The sequence below is a fragment of the Pogoniulus pusillus genome, chromosome 9, assembly GCF_015220805.1.
Source record: "Pogoniulus pusillus isolate bPogPus1 chromosome 9, bPogPus1.pri, whole genome shotgun sequence".
NCBI lineage: Eukaryota > Metazoa > Chordata > Aves > Piciformes > Lybiidae > Pogoniulus > Pogoniulus pusillus.
Genome location: NC_087272.1, coordinates 16121863 through 16136531, shown reverse-complemented (window position 1 = coordinate 16136531; position 14669 = coordinate 16121863). Strand labels below are relative to the sequence as shown.

General features: G+C 42.2%; 1 long non-coding RNA gene across 7 annotated transcripts in view; it reads right to left on the bottom strand.

The window, feature by feature from the left end:
• The window catches only part of LOC135178113 (uncharacterized), a 132835-nt gene that overhangs the window by 83915 nt on the left and 34251 nt on the right, over positions 1–14669 (bottom strand). For 6 of the 7 annotated variants that reach the window (XR_010303353.1, XR_010303356.1, XR_010303357.1 and 3 more), the window contains one exon: positions 7450–7645. This is a non-coding gene — a long non-coding RNA (uncharacterized LOC135178113). Of the gene's footprint in view, positions 1–7435; positions 7646–14669 lie in introns of all 7 variants that reach the window. The other variant, XR_010303359.1, reaches the window with a different exon arrangement.

Below are 14669 nucleotides of genomic sequence, written 5' to 3'. Positions count from 1 at the left end.
GGTAACTTGCTACAGCACTTTATTGTGCTCTTCAACTGTTTGCCTTGTACTCTAAGGCACACTGAAACTACCTAGGATCTGCCAGACCTGATTTGGGAAGTTAAAATGGCCAGATTTGATGCTAAAGTGCACTCCAGTCGATGTCTCCTCATTCTTTGCATGGCATTGTTTCAAAGCATTTTTACAAACTAGGGCCTCTCCTAGATCCATAGATTCAAAAAAGTATTGTGTCTTATCTTCTCAGGACTACTCAACAAGTATTGCCTCACGTGGGAATATTTCACAAGTAAATAATCAAGCTTTCCACAAGACAAAGTCAAAGCCGTCCTCCCCACCACCACTTCTTTAACAATATGTTAGAGAACCTGTGTGCTGTATTCTTAAGGTTGTTTTCCCTGCACTCAGGCAATAATTCTTCCAGGAGCTCCTGCAGTTTCCTGCATGCTGCACTTTCTGGCATCCTCCCTTTCCTAACAGCTTGAGAGCTTCTTCAGGTCGTTCAGAACCATGTAAGGTTGTGGTAGAAGATGCAGAGGTGAGAGAAAAACAGCTAGAGACTGCTGGGAGCTACAGAGTGAGAACATCCATCTAATGTCCACGTGCAGTTGAGAAGCAAGGAAAACCTACCATATGCTGAAGGCATATGAAGAGCCTCCTCTGTGGTACTGACATCAGATTCAGAAAGAAAAAGGTCATGAAAAAGCACTAACATCACCCTCATGCAAAGTAAAGATCAATACAGCCTAAAGCACATTCGCGCTCTTTCTCTCCTTACTCTACCACCCAGAAATTCAGCCAAATGAAAAGCAAAGCCTTCCCTCCAGGAAAACCAAACAAAACCCATGTGTCTTGAACCCTCGTTGTGTCCAGACAGGCACAGGGAGTTTGCCAGAGCAAACAAGTTCCAGAGTCAAAGGATTTCCGCTGAGAGCTCTCTGCAACCAGTCCTCCTTGGCCTGGCCCTGTGCTTCCCAGCCAGCTCTCACTGCTCAAACCACTGCAAAGAGGCCTACCACTGCAACGACACATTGGACAGCTTTGCCAAGAGCACTTGGTGAGATGCCAAAGAAAGAAGCAGTGTGCTTTCCTGAAGAAAGCAGACACGCTGAGGAGGAATACTTGAAATGCTCCTTCCAGCAAACCTGAATGGCTGAGCACCCATGCAGAGAAGTGCTTGGATTGCTGTCCTAAGGAAGAGTGGAGAATGTGCTCCACTGGACTTTTTCCCTCCTCAGAGCTCACTCTCCATTCTCAATGAAGCTCAAGGCATCTGCACTGAAGTGACCATCTCTTTCTGCATTTGGGCTCCCTTTGAAGACAGTCTCACCTGTTGAATTTCAAACGTGTTTGCCTTTTCTCAGTTAGCAATGCCTCAGAGCTCCAGAACTCAACGTGAGACTTTCTCATCAGGTCTCCTCATTACCTCAGTGAAAGCTCCAAGCCTAGCTCCAGCTGCTTCTATGGTGAGGAGCATCACAGCCACGAAACACTTCCAACCCACAAGGAAAAACACCACAAGAAAATCAGAGACATTCTTGAGAGAACACAAGTTATTTGGGCAGCATCATCAAGCATATTTCCACTAGGCTGAATGATGCAAAGATAGCAGCTTGACTCCAAAGCAGGTGTCATCTCAAAGCACCACCCCTGACTAAAGGGCAGGGATTCAGACTAATTACACTCATATGTGTCTAGACAGAGACAGAGGCCTCAGCCCTGTCCTGTTATTCATGCTGTAGGGAAAACCCTGAGGAGAAGTGAAAGCATTAGAGCCACTACAGCACTTTGTCCCATGCCCCACAGTGAAAGGACACTTTCCAGAGGCAGGGTTTTAAGGGACTTGTGAAACAAACACAAGAAACGTGTGGAACAAGCATATGAAATGTATGCATCATGAAGCATCACTCTACCTCTAAATTTCTATCTTCCAGGAAGAGTTCTAGCAGCATGACATCATCTAAGACATGTATCAACTTCATTTTTAAGACAGCTGACTCCTGTCTGGTTCACACAACTTCCTTCACAAAGCCAAGCATAATGGAAGACTCTTCTTCAACTGCTTTTATGGGCCATATATTTTCTTTCTGTTTCTTCTTTCAAACACATTGGGGTTTGGTTTTTTTTTTCAGGCAGGATTATGCACCCAGAGCCTTGCAGATGGAATGCATAATTGAACATTATATCCCACTCTTGACAGGCACACTGTAAAATTAATATTTGAACCATATTCTCACTGATCAAGGGACAGAGAGAAAGCTAACACAAAGAAAATATTCTAAAGTGATTTGTGGTCTATCTACAGAATACTTTTCAGATACTAGCATACTAAGAGAAAGACTTAACATTAACAGAAGTTGAGGTTTAATTCACAAGCACAGTTACACTGTGCTGGATTGCTTTGCATAATTTTGCAGTAAAGGAGTCAGAGTGAAGTGGGTGTGGGGTGAGAGAGAGAAAAGGAGAATTAGAAATGACTGGGTGTCAAGCAATGGTCACCATCCCCCCTCTCACCCCCCAACACACGCACACAGAGCTGTGCAGTAGGGAAACATAAAGTAAGAGCCTGAGAGAGATTAAACCACACTGCAGATGGGCCCACAGAGGGGTCAGCACTCACAGTGTGGAGGTCCTGACTTCAAGAAGGCATTTGAAATGCTTAGGACAGAACGTTACGGGTAACATTTGAGGCAGTACTACTCTAAAGCCAAAATAAAATAAAATAAAACACACGTGTATAAACTGTATTCAAGAGAGAATCAAGGTCAGGGGAATAGAAAGGGGATGGCCATTACTAATCAGCTACTTCAGTCATTACCATAGCCATGAAACTAACATGAATTTGGAGTAAAATGTGCCTCATATGCATCTGTTTTGCCTTGGGATATTGGTGTGAACAAAGACATGTCAAGTCATTAAAGTCTGAGCTGATGCCAAATAGTCTCAGATTTCAGTTAGGTTCCAGAATTTCTATTTGTGTCCAAAACTGTTTCTAGAAGTAGGAATAACGAATTTGAAAGCACTGATGCCTGATCTTGATACCTGCTGGCATACAAAAACATCTAATTTCTGTAAAGCTGTGCATTGCTAAAGCTCCATTTTTCATCTTCACCAGAAGTTAAGGCTTTACTTAGTTAAAATGTTGAATTCTGGTACTTGCAGCTGCAGAAACAGACTCTTAAAAGCATACAATAGGCAAATTACATTGTTCTGCAGCTGTAAACACACAGCTTAAAATGGTGGCTGAAATGGAATCTTGTTTTTTTTTTTAACTGGGCTGACATCTCTGCACTCCATAAATAGACAAGGAACAAAGCAAAGGTGCATTATTTTATGCTCAGGAATAGCTTAGGTGCACAACTATGACCAGCAAATGCCAGACTAATTAATGCTAGAAAAGGTCCAGGCAACAGGTACACTTACACTACCACATCTGCAGCTCAGATGTTTATTAGTCACAACTTGACATTAAAAGGCCTTCTAATTGGCAAGGATTTATTCCCTCTGATCTCAGGAAGTTTATAATTGTGAGGGCCACAGGCTCAACACAAACGATGTCTAAGCCTCCCACCCTTCTTTATGCACTACAGAAAGCATGCACTGTAGTGCAGAAAGCAGGGTGGCAGTGAATAAAAAGCAGGTCAGCTGCCCTCTCTGGTCTACAGGAAGAAAAGGATACCACCACCACCAATGCCCAGATTAGGTGTAAAACCAGTTACTCACGTATAGTCTTGATTACCTAACTTTCTGATTCTCTCCAGTGACCAGCAGCCACATCCAGAAACTACTTCTGCCACACCACCTGGCACACTCTATGAGGGAAGCAGCCAGCACCTGAATGGTCCTCCTGACAGGGTGCAGAGTCAGTCCCCCAGATGGCAGAATGGGGCTGTAGGAGGTGGCTAGACCACAGGTGCCCTAGTAATGTGGCACCAGACCACACTGCTCACACATGCAGCTGGCAAAGGCATACAGAGCGATGCCCACACACAGAGCTGTGACACCTTGACAGTGATGGTGAGGAAGCACCAGTTTGTCATTATCATCCTGATCTCCCTCACACACCCTGGTGCACCAGGCCTGGCCACCACTCCAGGAGGAAGTGTCATCTGCTGTGATGCCAGGGATGTCTGGCAAGGAACATTTACAGAGAGCTGCACAATTGAGGATGGACTTTAAAATCCCAGATCTCTTTGTTTAAATCCAACTGAAGACAGCTCTATAAACTTTGTATATTATTTGTTAGCTATTGTCTTATTTAATCCCATTTGGAGAGTCAGCAATAGAGGAATTGCAGCTCTTCCTTTTCACTTAAGAACACAAAGCAGAGAGTACCATACGTTTAACTATTAGCACAGACAGGTTACCGTGACCCACCACATCTGCCTCATTTCCGACTCCCTACCAGTCACCACTAGTAATGCACTGGTCACTGGTACATCACTTGGGAACACAGGTCTTTGCTCAGCTGCCTGAGCTCAGCACATTCATTTCTGCTCTCAAGTAAAACTACACCTTCCCAATCGCTCTTGGAGAAGAGAAGGAGTGTGATGCTGGGAAACAAGCCTCTGCGAGTTTGTGTGTGTGTCACACTACGTGCACCACCACCACACTAGCTTGAAATTATCATCTCCAGGATAGCTCAAAAAGGAAAGCCTGGAGCAGAAAGTAGCACTAGCAGAAGGAAAGAAGATTATCACCAACTTAAGTGTGATCCACTCATGCTGTCATTGAGGAGTACCAACACTCCCACCAACTTCAGAAAGACTGGATTATCAGTGAGAAAAAGGAGGAGGTCTCTGCTTTCCACTATCAGCTTCCTCCACAAAACCCAGACCAAGCACACAGAAACCCCCACACCACCTCTATCATGCTAGGTAAAAGCCTATTAAAGTCAAAAGATCAGCAAACTACCACTCTCACATTGAAGCAAACTGCCCTCAGACACAGGATTACTTCAAGCACATCTGCTGAGATTTTTGTTATGAAGAGACCTTTTTTTTCAGAGAAGACAAGCATTAAGAGTCAGACTGCACCTTGAAATCAGATTTTACTCCTTTAATGGTGGGCTTGGGCATCTGGAGTGTATATGTGCAACAGCTAGCCTCCAGTTCAGCTTGTAAAAATCTTTTTGTGGGGGTAGTGACTTTCCCAGTATTTTTCATGCTAGAATAAATTAACTGAAGTGCGCATGGAAGGTAGGAATACATGACTGAAAAGCTAGACTAAAAATAGCACTAAACCAATTGCATTGTTCATAGAGAGCGAAAGGAAACCTAAGGGGGTGGGGTGAAAGAAATATATTTAACAGCTGTCTCAACATAATGTCAGATTTAGTCAAGATTTCTAAAATGGTCTGCAACAAGCCTTGACTCATTGTGTAGGGTTGGCAAGGGTACTGAGGGTGGACTGGGTTTTGTGATTTATAAGAGAGACCACTGTGTCCAGCTTGAAAAACTCGCATACAAGTGCAGTAAATTAAAACAGAAGCCTACACAAGACATGTACCTTACAGACAAAAGCCTTAAAGCATTCTTCAGTTTGAGTCATCACAGAGTGGTTTGCAAAGGAAAACTGGTTTCAAGAATTTCTGCTAGCCAAAGATGTATTCTCCAATATTTAGAAGGCCTCATTTCTTCCACTAGGAAAGTAAAACCTAAACTCATGCAGTTATATCACACTTCCAACGGATACAGTTGGACTCTGCATGGAAAACTCCAGAAGTTTTCAGTGGCTCAGGAACACTGGGTCACATACTAGCCTCGTTTATCAAAAAGCTTACATGGCACATGCAGCAACTTCTACCTGAATGCAACTTAGAAAGCAGAAAAGTTTGCATGTGCAGAGGAGTGAAAAATGAAACCATGTGTATTTGACCAAAGATGGGCAGACTGGTCTTCCTCTTAGCTCTGAGAGATAACTGCACACATTTTCACACAAAATTCAAACATTACCTAATTCAGCAACAGACCCTTGCACAGGCTGTACCATAAAGAAAGCACTTCAGATCCTCACAGGAACCAAGGAGAAAGTGAAAATCCCACAGCTGGAGGGGTGCTGCACAAGAAGTCTGTTAGTTTCACAGATTGAAGAGAAGTCAGATCGCGATCTTCCTTAAAATCCTGGTTTTCCCTCTCCCTCCAGGCAAATACTTACATTCCCGTGCAGAGTCCAAGAAATTATTGAGCAGAGGTTCATTCCAAGTCCCACAGCCCTCTCAAAGCCTCATGAGTAAATCAATACAGGCAGCCCCTTTGGCTTCTACCAAATGTCTGCAGATATGTGATCTACACAGAATAGCTTGGGGAAAGCATCGTACCTTTCCTAGGAAGCTCTAGCCTTGATATGGATGGCCAGCACAAATGGATACGGAGAATGGCCACTTCTCCTTGGAAATGCAACACAGGACTTGCAAGCAGGCCTCAAATTCTTAGGTTTACAACATCTAGTGTATGCTAGAGTAATAGCTAGTGACATCCTACTGAAAAACAGATTAGGAGAAAGCGGCATCTTATGACTATGCTTTGTTTCCCATTGCCTTTTTGTGATGTCAGCTGATGATTTGTATGGCATCCACTCAAATCACATAAGGGAATTCAGGATCTGTGACTGGTACTGCCCAGACTGCATGATGGCCCTGCATTCTCTGCATCACCATGCATGTTTGGGTGATAAAAAACAACCAAACCTGCCAAAAAGGTCTACACAGAAGTAAGACCCCTTTTCAGTGATGGGGCTTTATTAGCTGGTGTTTATGAAGGAATGACCAGGAGCAGACTAGCTGATAATATTAATGAAAGTTTGACAGATGCACTTTGTATGATAGAGTAGTTAATACACTTTGTATAACACAGTAGTTACTACACTTTGTATACTACAGCCTGGAAGGTATAAGCATCTGGAGAAGAAGGAAGTCAAAACAAAAGGAAGAATCATAGAATCAACCAGGTTGGAAGAGACCTCCAAGATCATTCAGGCCAACCTAGCAACCAGCCCTATTTAGTCAACTAGACCATGGCACTAAGTGCCTCAGCCAGGCTTTTCTTGAACACCTCCAGGGATGGTGATTCACATACTACAGAAGGAGCTGAGATTTCCAGCCCCTTCATCATGTCTTGTTACACAGCTCATAACCAGAATATGAACCAGAAAGTTTGGGCCATTTCTTACCCAATGTAACTACTGCCATAGTAATTAAATATTTTCTTGAGTGCACCTGCTCCTATTTGCCTTGCACAACTACAGTCAAAAAACTTCTGTATTAAACCATGGGGGAAAAGGTCCCCATTTAGTATCAAATAATCCACGCTCCTCCCTTATTCCACAGAATCTATCCAATATCACTTCCAAATATGAGTTATAATTGCCTGTAGCAACTTCTCCCCTTCTTTTGTGTCAACTACAATAAAGAAGACTGATTTTTAATTCACATACATACCCATTTAAGCTTACCATCACATCAGCACAGCTCCACCAGAAAAGAATTTCTGTGAGAGATTATAATCAGATGCAAAGTGTCTTCTGTCTGCTGGACTTTCCTACACGTTTCTCTGAAATGATGGGTCAATTATCTCAGTGCTACGTTCTTCCTGGGCTGAAGAAGGATAGTAAGTTGAGATGTCATCAATCACTGTAGCTCCTAGTGCTCCTGCAGAGAGAATTGTTATGGTAACAGAAGGCTGAAACCCAGGTTTACAGTAACTGAATAGATGGATTCCAAAAGTCTGGAAATTCTTGCAATGGAAAAGTTGATGAATTACACAAGAAAAAACATATGCCACTAATTAACTTTCTGATTTTCTTTATTCATTGCTAGGACAAGCAACAAATCTTAAGAGGGAAAAAACAGTAATAAAAGACCTAAAAAGTAATGTGATCATGCTTGTATTTCACACAGTACTGACTCTTGTACCAGCACACTGACTGCCCCTTGACTTTCCTACCGCAAAACTTCAGATTTTACTCTCCTTTCTGCAAGGGTTGCACCTTACATGATAGCAGAGATGATGTCCCTACCTCCTCTCCCTGATTTTTTTCCCCACTGATGAACTGCATTAATATTTGATAGAAGGGTAGCAGCTCAAGAGACATTTCTGTACAAAGACTGGGAGTTAAGCAGCAGACAGAGACTCAAAGCAGTGCCCTCACTACTAGTAGGAGCTGTGGAAACCATATGTGGTCTCTTCCTCCCTGAGGAGAGGGAGGGTAAGGGAGAGTGGAGGTGATAGGCAATTGAAGGACCAGGGAGTACTGCAGGGGATGTAGGACACTTGGTAGGAAGGCTAGTTAGACTGCTCAGGAACAGATCTCTGTGCACATTTGTATTAAACACTGAAATACATTTTATCCCCGCCCAGAAGCAGAAGAGAAATGATTGTGGAGATGCACTGTGATGAAGAGAAGCATGAGTGCCCTGTGGCTGCGTAAAACAGGAAGAAAACAACTTCTGCATTCAACCTTTCTTCTACATGTCCATGTGCAACCGGAGTACATATACACCTACCCAACCAGAGCACATGCATAAACACAGACCTCCACACGTACACTCACACACACAAGGGAACAGTTAAACACAGGAATTACTGCAGGTATATCCACGCACGTGCACGCAGACAAAACTCAGGATTTACAGCAAAGCTCGAGTGATTCAGCGTAATAAAAACGGACTCCTGACACAAAGGCACTTAACGAATGGCAGACTGTGTCAAAAGGGTGCCAGTACCCAAGGGTGCCGGGGTATTTGGCTGCAGCATGCAGTATGAATGAAAGGCTTTAAGTTACCTGGTTAGGATAAACACTGGATTCAGCACAATCAGAAGGCTTCACATCCTCTGAAGCCTTACATACTTCATCCCCAGAGCAGATGAAGCTGCAGTATTCTTTCATACTGGAAAAGCCTTTTTTTTGTGAGAGGAATCTAATTTCTTTAAAATGTGATACTCTCTCAGTATTTTCAAAGTCAAGTTCTCCTCCCAGGCCCACTAGCAAAAGGCTAAATTATTATTTTTCATTTTAATTTGATTTAATTGTTATTTATCTTCTTGTATATCAAACAGGGGACATTCAAAAACCTAACAAGGGATAATGGCAGATGGCTGTTCTAAATGGCCAGTAGAGAAAAATGATGGCTCTGGCACTGGCTATCGTCTAGAAATCATCTTTTTACCTTCCCCCATAAGCCAAAATTTGAAGTATTTGCACCCCCTCTCACCATGAAGACAAGATATCATTTACAACACATTTTCTATTCTGGGAGCTCAGAATTCCTCCTTGCCTCCAGCTCATACATCACTTTTGTTTTGAACTCTGACCTCTCATCTCTATTTGCATTCTCTACTCTGATGGAGCAGCTATTTCTGATTACAGACTGGCAAAGCAAATCATAGAAAACTGGAATTTCAAGGAAAAGAGCATTTCATGTTTTGCCATGTTGTTGTTGGGAGGCAGGCAGGCTTTCACCTGTTTTTTTTTACCAAGAGACAGGCAGCACTGTTTTATGTGCTCTCAGAATATGAGCACGTGTACTCACGGTGTTCCTTAAACCCAAAACCCCACAGTCAATTATACTGCTCAAGAATGGTGATTCTAGATTGCTGTCAACCAGTTTCTCCTGAGGTACTGCTAACTCTTATCTATCCCATGCAGGCATACTCTTCGTGGCTTTAAAAGTGCACTAACTCACAGAATGGTTGAGACTGAAGAAGACCCCTGGAGGTCATCCTGACCAACCCCTTGCTTGATTCCTTGCTGCCACATTACAGGCAAGAGCTTGATGTTTGCCTGTCTCAGAGCCCAAATAAGGACTTTCACTGAGACAGTTTCACAAAGTTAAAAATATATAGCTTTAATTTGTTAAATTGATACAGGCAATATATTTAGGATTGCTGTTGATAAATCCAGTAACTGCAAGAACTGAGCTCGAGTTAGTAACTCTTGGGTAACATCCAACAAATCCAGAGACACAGATCCTTGCAACAGCGCTAATGTATAATAGTGATGTTAGCAAAAGTTAAGCCATGTCTTCAAGGTGCAGTTTTTACTAAGAAGGGATTCTTGTCTTGGGTGGAGGAAGAGGAGTATAGCCTGTCAACCATCTCTGCTAGATCTTTAGTCTTCTCCCTCAGAGAGGAATTCCCCTCGTTTTATTTAGTACCTCAATCCTCTCTGTTCCTGTCTCCTACATGACACCTAGCACGATTTGGGTGGAAAGCAGAGTTACATAGTTAGGTATGTTTAGTGTGTATTTCTCTGGGCTCATTAACGTATTTAGAAGTATACACTGAAATATTAGTTTTGCAAATAATGAGGTAAAGGTATTTGCTCAGACACTATAACCTTCATGATCTGTGTCAAAGCTGCTTAGTTCTGTTGTTTTAGCTGAAACAGGATCATCTTATCTTCACAAGACTACTACTTTCAGCTGTTTGGCATGCTAGCTCAGTAAATCTCCACCCCCAGAGAAAGCATAAGCATCTCTTGCTTGCAAACACCTTAACCTTTCTCCTGAAGCACACTAAATTTGCCTGCATTCCTGTCACATGGTAAGCTGGGCAGTTATCCCACACCTGGTCATAAGATGAACCATTCTTGAGCTTAGAGGAGATATCATGTCAAAAAATTACCAGCTTTCCTGGACTCCTCTCCAGGGTCATATTCCATTCTTCCAAACAAGTCTCTGAATAGGCCCAAGTTTTCTCTCCTGAATTTCAGGGTTGTGGTCCTACTATTTTCCTTACTCCTTCTTGTCAGGATCCTGAACACCTCCATCTGCTGCTCTTGACCTACACCTCCCCAGTCAGACCTTCCTTCATAGCAAGTAAAAAGTCCATCAGAGTATCTCCTCTCATTGGCTTCTCAATCACCTGCATCAGGATATCACAATCAACAAACTCCAGAAACCACCTGCATTTTTTGTGCCCTTCTGTGTTGTATGTTTAGCAGATACTAGGGTGTCTGAAGCCTCCTACAAGGACCAGAGCCTGTGAACATGAGGCTCCTACCAGCTGTCTCAGAGCCTCATCTACTTTGTCCTGACCAAGCACAGTTACAAATATCGTTTACTTCACACTAGTTTGTAGCTTGTGACATTTCCACAAGTGTTTCTGTGCACTGGTTCTTCATTGAAATATGAGATAAATAAAACCTAATGCAAGAGATACCTTTTCACTGTGTAGTCAAGCTCATCCTCTTCCCCTCCCCCCCCCCCTCCCCAGTAATTTCATCTGTGGGACTAACAACTTGCAAAAGACACACAACAACTGAGAACACATTGTGCCGAAATCAGTGTAAGTGCCAGCTTGGGATACACAGGCTTACACCTTCAAAAGCACTACCTGATTTAGGGATGCCCCACTCAAAGGCATTTTGGGCTCAAGCCTCCAGCCATCATAGGAGGACTGTAGTGCACAAAGCCACTTCCTCCTGAGGAATATGTTTGTAAATACTGAATGGCATCACCCACAATGCACTTCCAAGTCAGGGAAGGGAATCATCTAAAAAGAGTTGTATTTGGTACAAACTAATGGGGGAAAACTGTACCTTGTTAACACCATCACAAGAAGTCAGGCCCTTTTTAGAATCATGTAAGTCTAACCCCAAAAAGTAACCCACAGCTACACATTTCTATCACCTCTAATTTAAGCATGAACAAAAGAGTAAAGCAACTGAGGAGTGTCACAGAAGTAACTGATATACTGCCTCTTCTCACCATGCACAATATCAACAGCACATTATTATCAGTGAGTTACCAAGGTTCGAATATCCATTATGGTGTAAATGCTCCTAAAGTACTTCCTTAAGATAAAGCCACGTAAAGCAGTCAGAATTTGTCCCCTCCTTATGAAAGATGTTCTTTCTATTTAAAAATTTCAGTATGTAGAAATAATGAACAGCAAGCAGCAAGGGGCCAACTTCCTTCATAGGCAGAAGATGTATTGTCCTAGAAGTGCAAAACTGAGGCTTTCTATCTGTGAGCAGCCAAACTTGAGACTTGCTTAGGCCAGTATCAGAACCCATGTGCTGGACTAAACTATACGATTAAGTTTTGGAGGTCAGTGCTGGAGCATTGGGGTACCATAGTGGGTATTAGCAATTTGACTCTAACAATGTCAGTCTCTTTACTAGAAAACAAAACACATATAAAGAGATGCAAGTATTTGTTGAAAACCACACTGACTCAAGCAAAGTTAAAAATGTAAGACAGGCTTTTCCCATCCTCGTGCCTCTTTTATAGAGCCACCTTCTCCTTTCCCAGAACAAAGCAAGTTAAAGAGGAAGCATATGCATACATTGCTGTAAAGCAGAGAAAAGTAGCTGAGAACTGACATGATTAAATCATTGCAATCTCATCTGCTTCATGCACTAGGCAACGTATGAAGGGAAATCTCAAGGAACTCCTCAATAGTCACCATTATCCACAATCAAACAGCCGAAGGAAATTTTCTCCTCAAGCTTAAGGAATTGTGAACATAATGCAGATACACTTAATAATGCTAATAGGCCAGAGATTCCAGATGCTTTCCTCTCTTCTTCACCAAATCAAGAGGTCTAGAAAATAAGCTCCATATTCAGAGACATATCCCAAAAATAACAGCAGGGGTTTCAAATATGTGACTAATTCCTATGGCTACAAGCACAGCTGTGCACTGCATAGCGTTACAGCACTGAAGCTGTTACCTGCACACATTCTAAATGCACAGCCAGCATTAATGACACAGGCCATCTAGGAAGGATTAAGGATTAGTTATCATTTCAAGCCAATGAAAGAAGATCTATATTTCTCTTTTAGACACGTAATTCACAGGAGAATCGTGCTTGCCAACACTCTGAAAAAATAATCTTTCAGAATTCTTGCAAACCCACTGTGTTATGATTTCATCTCATGAAATACAACACCTTTACATTAAACCTCATAAAACTAAATCCTGCTGGATCTCTTCCAGGCTCAGAGAATAAACAGCTATATCAGTGATGCCTAGAACAGTAAAATCTGGCCCACTGTCATATGGCATGTTCCCACTTACAAAGGGAAGCAGGTCTACAAACAGCTAATTCACTTTGCTATTACAAAATCCTCACATATAATGAATTTCTCACATAATTGGTCTAAGAAATACTTCAAGGAGAAAAAGAATGCTTTGAACAACATAATACATATTTATTTCTACTAGTTTGGGGGTGGTTGTGGGTTTTTTTAACCTATTCCCTGCTTTCCTCTTAATAAAATATGTGCTGCAGAACTGCTGTGTTTTTCAGTGAGCAGGAGTGAGTTTAGTTGTGTCTAGAACTCTGGTAGATAGCAAACAGTGAAAGTTTCTTGTCAAAACAGTTCCAAAGCACAGGTTAAATATTCCTGAGGAGATTAATTTGCAAAGCCTGATTATTCCCCCTTTTCAGTCAGAGGAGATACACAGGCTCTTTTCAGCCTTGCCCATCCCATCCAAAGCATGGGTAAAAAAGGATATTAATATAACCAATACAAGTACAGTTACACCACACAACATAGGTCTGATGCAAAAGCCCTCCTCAGGAACTCTGAACAAATGTCCCACCGACATGGAGGCTGGAGCACGGCCAGAGAAAATGAGCAGTGTTCTGTGTGAATCAGACTCTTTCCTGTCCCCCATATAGACCTGCACCTTAACCTAACTGCAGCTACAGATCCAGATACGCAACACTCATTCCTGCTAGCTGTTAACAGGGTCGATTAGATGATGTTAGGTTGCTGACTTTGTCCCTGGAAATAATTAGGAAGGGATGTGCCCTTTGAGGGCGACAGATTGCACCTGCAAGCTTCTCATTAAGAACAGAACTATGCAGGACACCTTCACCATTCAGGTGACACAGCATGTCCAGTCCTTCCCTGGGGTGGAGAAAGCTGACACCTTGGAAGGCTGTCCATGGACTCAGGGATGTCCTGACCAGCAAGTGACCTTTGTCAGAAGACTGATGTATATATATGCAGTGTTACAGGGACAGGGGAAATCCAAATGTCCATAGAAACCTGTTATCCTTCAGGAAAGTTAAAAAAAAAAAAAGCCAAAGCACAGGTGACAGGATACAAAGCTAAAGTGAAACTCTGATCATAACTACTATTGCAATTCTTAAGGGCTTAGTCTGATATTTCAAACATCATTTTCAATACAACTTGTGCCAAGGCAGATTAAGGTTACCTAACCTGGCCTGAGCTTTGTTCGTCTTTTTCAGTATGAGCACTTTCAAGCTCTGGCTGTGTAACTCCATACATTACTAAGTAGCAAAGGATACATGTCTGTAAACAACGGTGCCTTTATTTTCACTCAAAACAACATGATTTCACTCACAGAGGTAAATATTAATTCTAAACTGACCCTAATCTACCTTCTGCTACAACGTTACTGAAGAGGACTAAACAAACCTTGTTTGCCTTGAAACCTATAGGAGGGGAAAAAACGCACAAGAAAAACAGAGAATCACATGCTCATGTTTTTTATTCAATACATGAATCTAAATTTTTTTAGCAAGGCATCATTCAAACCAGCTACAGACTAGTTGGGCACACAGGTTGCAAGACACTCGCTTCCCTCAAAACTAGCAGTTCCAACTAGACCAGAAGACTAAGCATTAATACTGTGAAGTTTTGAGTCTACAGCATTTTTTTATCACATACAAATAGTATAAGAGTATCTGAACAA